The following is a 7,433-nucleotide window of genomic DNA, read 5'->3' on the forward strand; positions in this document are numbered from 1 at the left end:
CTGAACACCCATGCACAAACCTGCATTGATTAAATCCCTACCCAGGTTTCGTACATGTGTAGATCTTTTTTGCCCTGGAGAAAGCCCATGGTTTTCTTTTCTAGTTAAGTGAGGAGCAAGCATGTGGGTGGGCAGGTGGGACATGTCCCTGGAGAGGGCAGGGAGAAAACCATGGGAAGGGAGGGTTTGTGTGCTCCCTCTCCCAAAGGTGTCCTGCATGCCTGGAAAAGGCAGGTGAGTGGGACCCAGCTGTGGCTCACAGCAGAGCACCAGCTCAGCAGTTCACAGTGACCTTGGCAGGATTGCTGGGAGCTTGTTTTCACCTGGATAAACTGCTCTTAAACAATTTTTTCTGATGTGTTAAGCACGGGCAAGTTTTCCTTCAGCGTCAAGTGACAGGGCTCTCTAGCCGGGGATGGGATGAGGAGGGCTGCAGCAAGCATCTCTGCAGCCGCAGCTTTGCACCAGGAGCTGGGCTGGGTTGTTCCTAGCACATGTGCAGAGAACAGGGCCGAAACAGAGGGAGACCAGCGGAGAAGTGCCAGAGGCAGTACCTGCCCTGTCTGATGTACCTTTACCTGCAGTCATTTCTATTTAAACCTGGTTTTACTTGCCCATTCACAAGAGCAAAGGGCAAGGTGCAGCAAGCCAAGTGCCCGGCCCGTCAAGAGCATCCTTTCTGCACCCCAGGCAGCGTGTTCCCACCTCCTCAGAGCGAGCAGGCAGTGGAAAAAACCAAAAAACAAACCCACCCCAAAAAGCCCCAGCTTCAGGGGAGCAGGGCTGGGGGATGTCGGCCCCGCACCCACCCAGGGAGAAGGACGTTTGTTCCGAGGGAGATGGGCTCAGCCGCGCAGGAGGGGTTGCGGGTGGCGGGCGGTGCGGCGGGCAGTGCCGGGGCCCTCCGGGGCGGGGGGATGCGGTTTGGTCCCCCGGGGATGCACGGCAGGGTCTGCCCCGGGCTGGGTGGCTGATGGCTGTGGAGCAGATGCTGCCAGAATATTTCAGAGCTAAACTTCCCAAGCTGAAACATTATTTCGGTGGCTCTCATCTTCCATCTCCGCAGTTTTGCAGAGCTCGTTGGATGCCACGGGGTATCGCCATTAGCAGCAGGCTGGCTGTGGCAGCACAGCCTCCAGACAACCCTCTCGCATCAAACCCAGGCCAGGCCCCGAAAAGCAGAGCGAGAGCTGACAGGTTGGAGTTGCAGCAGGAATTTGTATCTCATTTGCACTGTCGTGGCAACCGGTTCCCCCAGAAAAAACCATGCAGTTGGAGGCTGTGCTCAGCAGGAGAAGCTCCTTTGAGCTCAACCCTTTAGTCATGCTCTGCGTCGAGGAGCAAAATCCCAGCTTGTGAGTTACCGCTGGCAGTGGATATTCTGGGAATCAATGTCCCGGAGGTCTGTGCTCAGAAATGCTTGAGACGTTCAGGTTATAAACTGGTAACGGCTCTAACGGAGAAAGCGGCACTGGCGATGCCTCGTGTCCGCAGGCTCCAGGCAGCGCAGGAGCGAGCCTGGGGCTCTCGTCACACCACGACCCGATGGGCAGACCCCAACTGACACGGCACTTCCCCCTTCTGGGGACCAGCTCAGCCCAGGTAACGTCCATCTCTCATTTTGCATTTCAGTGCTGTGACGTGGACACAAGGAGGGGACGGGCAGCCGGGGGGTGCAGGGTTGCAGGGCGGATTTATCCCAGCTCAAAGCGTTCGTTGGATCACGGCCGTGGAAACTGGATCGGGGCCACAACCGACACCTTCCCCGTCCCACCCCTGGAGCCAGCGCTGTGTCGGTCCCTTGCTCAGGCTGACTTGCAGGGGGCAGCAAGACCCAGAGCAGCACTGAACGCGCATGGTGAACTGGATAAATCTGTCTTTTAAAAATGCCCCATCCAGAAAAAAAAAAAAAAAAGAAAATAAGTTGAAATGTAATCCCATAAAGAGGCCCCTCAGACTGCAGGGAGGCACTTTGGGATCAGGAGAACTGAAGGAAGGAGGGAACTTTTATGCAACTATAAAATAATCCCCTCCCTATGACGATTCGTTGATAAGCAAAATGTGCAGAAGTCCTGCCAAAAATAATGAAGTCCTTAATTTCTTTTTTTTTCCACAGAATTTTTTTTTTCTCCCATTGCACAAGACCACCACAGAATTCACCTTCATTTATCAGACTTTTATTTTCTTTTATATTGCTTCTTCTTCCAGCAGGCATTTTCAACTGATGCCCTGTATCTCCACACAGGATGTGTTTGAGGGGCTGGCAGGGACATCTATTTCATAGTTAGGGCAATCCCATAACTATAAAAACAAAAAATAGTTTTGTCAGCTCTGAGCAAAGTGCTCCTCTGAGCAAGTTGCTGAAGCGAAATAAAACTTTATACGCTGCACTTGATCCAGCCCCGGAAACTCCGCTCCTTCCCAGTCCCTGGATTGCTGTTACCCCACCACCATGTTGCAGAAACACAGATAATTGCTGAAGTCCATTAATTCTCATAATTATGCCTGTCAATCTCTTGTTCAAGCCTTTCTTGACAGATAAATGTATGTATTGATTTGGTGATATGCAGGCAGCCTCAGACTTGAACTATTCTGCTGTAAGGAAGAAATCTGAGACCTGCGAGGAACCCTGCAGCTTCGCAGAGGTTTTCCAGACACAGGTTCAGTTCTGCTGAAGGTAACGTGTTTGCAGGACCGCACTGGGCAGCGTTCAGCCCGACGGGCTGATCCTGCCCTCCCTGAGAGCACGGCAGCCTCTTAATAACTTCACTGGAATTTGGCTAATGACTCTAAGGGGCATCTGTGTACCAGACACGGCAATCGATGCTTTCTGCAGAGTTAAACCGCTTTTGTTGCCACATTTGTGTTCAGCACAAGAAGGACTGTTTTGCATAATGATCTCAAAAAAGTCACTGAAATTACCCTTAGAGTTACAACACACAGAGCAATAAAGCAGTAGAAGAGAAGGTGTCCTGTGAACAGACCAGTCCTTCTGAGAGGCTGGCAGCTCCCATTTGTTTTGTTCAAACAAATTATAGCTCTGATGTCATCAGTGACGTGATATAGGTAGGATGCCTGGGCCGAGAACTGATTTCCCAGAGGAATAGGTTCAGAGCACAGCTTGGGTTTGCTCCGGTCAGGGGCTGGATTTGAAATCCCACACAAATCTGGAAGAGCAACAATGTAAGCATTTCTGTTCGCTTTTAGTCCTTGCAAAATAGCAATGTCTGGCTCCCTTGTTGCCCATCATACAAAACAATTCCGATAACAGACCATCGCAACTCTTTTGCTTGCTGATGCTTAAGCGTCTGTACATGCTGAATCATTCTCACAGCACAGATCGTTGCTCTCAGCTTGCAGACCCCCTGCCAGTCCTCCCTGTGCATCAGCCTCCCACTAAACTGACACTTTCAGCTACTATCTAGATTTGATTTGTAAAATTTTATAAGAAATAAGTTTGTGCAAGTCTAGCTGTGAGTATAAATCTCCATCTCGGAAAAAAAAAAAAAATTTGCACTGCACAAAGGTTCCTCTGTTGCATGTGTAATGGAGACAGTGCTGGGCAGGGAAGTGGGAAGCCCTACGAGCTTGAAGCAAAAGGGAACTGTGCTGGGGACGCGGCTGGCTGCAATGCAGGAACCAAAAGCACCAAAAATAGAGAAATGCCTATCAGGTTGTTCCCCCTTACAATCTTCTGCGGTGGTATTGTCTCTGTGGCGATGGGTATTTTAAAGGTCTCTTAATTGATGTCTTTTTCATGAGAGTGATCACCACCTTCTCTGTAGTGAAGTGCTTTTAACCGAGACCTGATCAGTAAGTAATGCCCATTTATAGTGCTGGCTTTGGAAACACAGCCTCACTCCTCGGTTTGCCACAGGAAAACTCATTCCAGGCATTACTGAAGCCTTGCTTAAGTCCCGTTTTGGGGATTTAAGTGGGCTGGGCATTTTGTGCAGGTCCTTCCCAAGGTCAGATGCGCCCTGCATGTGTGAAGAAGGCAGGACGCACCCAGGCAGCCTCGCACGCAGCTCTGCGGTGCACAGCCGGGAGCTCGGAGGGGACAGGGACAACTCGGGTGTTGAGAACAGAGCGCAAGGGCAAGGCTTTACACTTTTGAAAGGAGGCTGCGAAGTTGTGGATAGGTTTAGCAAGTCCAGCATGCAGTGGTGGTCCTTGGAAGGGAGAGATTTGGGGAGTTCCTTTGCTCCTTTACCTCGAGCAAAGTTTATTGCAGGAATTTTTGAGCTAAAGTGCATGTCCGTCCCGCATCGCTTGGGCATCATGGCTTTCTGCTCCTCTTTCTCTGGCAGGTCTGTGCTGCACACCCTGCTCCTACCAAACTCGCTGCTAGATGTGCTGATCACCAGTGGGATCTCTCCAGAAAACACATTTTACAAGATCCTCCCATGAAAATTATTGCTCTATTAATAACAGCATTTAGTGCAGCGCCACGTGGTCCAGGGGAGAGGGTTTGATTCATTCATTCAGAAATCCTCATGTAAACATCACATACATTTTTCATGATGCGAGCACACGGCCCTCCCGAGTGCAGAGCTATATGATTAAATCAATCAGCTCCGCGTTTTTTAAAAACTTTGTGTCACGCAGGAGAGCCTGAGTCATTTTTCAAGGCACACAGTTATCGGCACAGAGGTCTGTTGGCAACGCTTGCCTCCCGGGGCTCAGCGTGTTATTTTGCTGTAACGAAATCTGCAGCGAGAGCAGAGGATTGCGTCACCCGCAGCGGGTGAGCAGCCGGGAATCCAGGGGACACGGCTGCTCCGCTCCAGCAGCGGCCAGGAGAACCCAGGATTCCCAAGTGGAACTGACTGGAGGCAGATTAAAACCATTGCAGGTTGCACGGCTAACGTACTGGTGGGGCCAACCCTGCTCGTGGGTTTGGGATGCAGGAGGAGAGCGACGGAGATGGATGTGCCAGCGGAGAGCAGAGTGATCCAACGTGTGAGTGCGGTTAGGAAGGGTTTCGTAATTTCTTACATACATAACACGTGTAGGGAATGGAACCTCCGGGGATTTTCTGAGACATACTAAATAGGAGGGGGAGGACGTGCTCAGGAGAATGCATAGTCCCAAAACCATGGTGGCTGGTCTTTAGATGGATGTGGTGAGTGTGAAGCTTAGCTCCAAAGAGCGCTGGTCCCCTGGGTGTGCCGATTCAAGGAGAGGATTTAACAGGGGTGAGCTGTGATAGGATCCTTGGGACAAGGACCTTGGATTGGAGCCTGTTCAGGAGAGAGGGGATGGTAAGCTCTGGATGCATGCTGTACTTACTCATCATCCTCCCAGGCTTCCGGAGGCCACCCTGGTCCCCACTGAAGCTTCTTGAATCCCCATCCACAGCCCGCTTAGGCTGGAAAAACATGTACAGAAATTTATGGTGCTTTATCTAGGAACTAGCAGTTCCTCCAACTGGAAGGCTGTTCTTCTGGTTCCCAGTCTAAATATATTCCTGACCTGTTTATCTTTCTTGATTTTGGGCCATGATTTTGCAAAAAAATATAACACCCAGCCCACATATGTACTTTAAAATGTTGTCTCAGATGCTTAAACCAAGTCCTGCAGTTCTTGCATGTAGAAAAATCTCGGTGACTTTGGTGGCTCTATTCCCCCCATAATGTTGGGATAAGGACTCGCAGGCGTGGCCCACTCCAGACCAGCTCCTTATTCCAGCAACCCCTGACTGCTCAGACATGTATCCACATAGTCCAGGGCTTCCTTTAAGGAACAGCAGGAGCTCCAGGAGCAAAATGAGCATGAGTTAAGTATTGGTGATTCAGAGTAACGCTTTGCATTTGTGCAGTAACGCTGCTGTAAATGCAAAACTACCTGCCTTCCCGTTTGTCCGGGGGCTTTGCAGAAGTGAAGATTGGAGCAAGCTTCAGCCCAGACCGTGAAGCTGCTGTGCAGCAACACCATGACAAGTTCAGCCTTTCCCCAGAAGAGCATCCTTGTGTATGGATGAGGAGCATCTTCAGTCAAAACAGAGCTCGGGCTCCCTCCGCCCGCCCGCTGCGGAGATTCCCTCGTTGCAGGGAGCAGGGAGCAAAGGTTGCTCAGGGTTGTACCCAGCCCCTGCCATTTGTGGAAACGATGCTGATGTGCTGCCCGTCTGTTTTAGCAGCAGGTTCCTTGAAACACAGCAACATGCCCACTGTACTTATACACTGTGAGCTAGTTTGCTTGTCAGATGTAGATGAAAGCTCCCTGGCGTTAACAGCAGCAACATTCAAACCGCTAAATTCAGCTTTGAAGTTAGCAACCCACTAAGCTATGGAGGCTGGCTTCTTTCTGCTTCATCCTGCGCTGACTCAGTGGGACGATTTACATCCTACAGCTGTTTTTACAAGGAAAGAAAGAAAAAAAAAAATATTTTTTTTTAAATCCAATCTTGGGTTCTAGAGAATTGTTTGCAGCAAGCCTAGCTAGGTTTCCATGCCCTTTTATCCCTTGGCTTATTTGATGAGCCTGCCAGCGGGAAGGATTTTAATTCCTTTTTATCCCAAATTATTTTTTCCACAGCTGTGATATGAGATGATTCTGCCAAATAATTTAGGCTCAAAATTTGACCTATATTGAATATCATAAGATACTGAGGATGTTCTTGGGATTTTAAGGGGAGAGTTTATATTGCACTGTATTATTTTAAGAGCTTTTTATGGAAGTCTACAAGAAAATATTGTCTTATGTTCCCTGTACTGATACTATTATTATTTTATTATTATTAAGTACTATTAATATTGTAAGACAAATGTTGATGTCTTGCTTCCAACAGTATACAGAAAAGGATCTTGTGAAACAGCCATATGAAAAGACTTAGTATCTGTATGTGTTTTATAGGACAGTTTCAAAATCTATCTTTTATTTAGTGCCTACATATCAGGTCATATCATCAGCATCAGTTTGATTGCTCATGTAAACTGCAAACAATATTAAGAGTTGTCATGTAGCTTCCTTAACATGTTTGGCAAAAGCATTTACCATTCTAAGGGTCCGCTGTTGCAAATACATGAATACCTGCTTAATTGTAAACATCTCAGTAATCCCTCATTAGTGGCAAATTTGGTCTGATATGTCCATGTCTATGGGCAAAATCCCACTTGGGGGCACAAGCTGCTTTGGAGCGTGCGAGGTGGGAAGCACGGGAGCCTGCAAGAGCCGTTTCGGGTGCAGGGGAACACAGAGGCCACCAGCACCCACACCCTGGTGCTCAACGTGCCAGAGGCTTCGTCATGCCCAGCAAATCTCCCGAACCTCCTCTGCCAGGCCCAATCACATGACATCATCAGTGCACATTAACGTCCTCTGAGGACGGCGGTAAGGGCAGAGCTTTCTTATTTGGCAAGCATCTTTCTTGCTTGGTCAGAGCATCATGCTGGGATGCAGCAGATATCCCGTTCAAGTGCCTAAGGGGT

This window comes from Balearica regulorum, chromosome 16 (genome assembly GCF_011004875.1).
Source record: "Balearica regulorum gibbericeps isolate bBalReg1 chromosome 16, bBalReg1.pri, whole genome shotgun sequence".
Lineage (NCBI taxonomy): Eukaryota > Metazoa > Chordata > Aves > Gruiformes > Gruidae > Balearica > Balearica regulorum.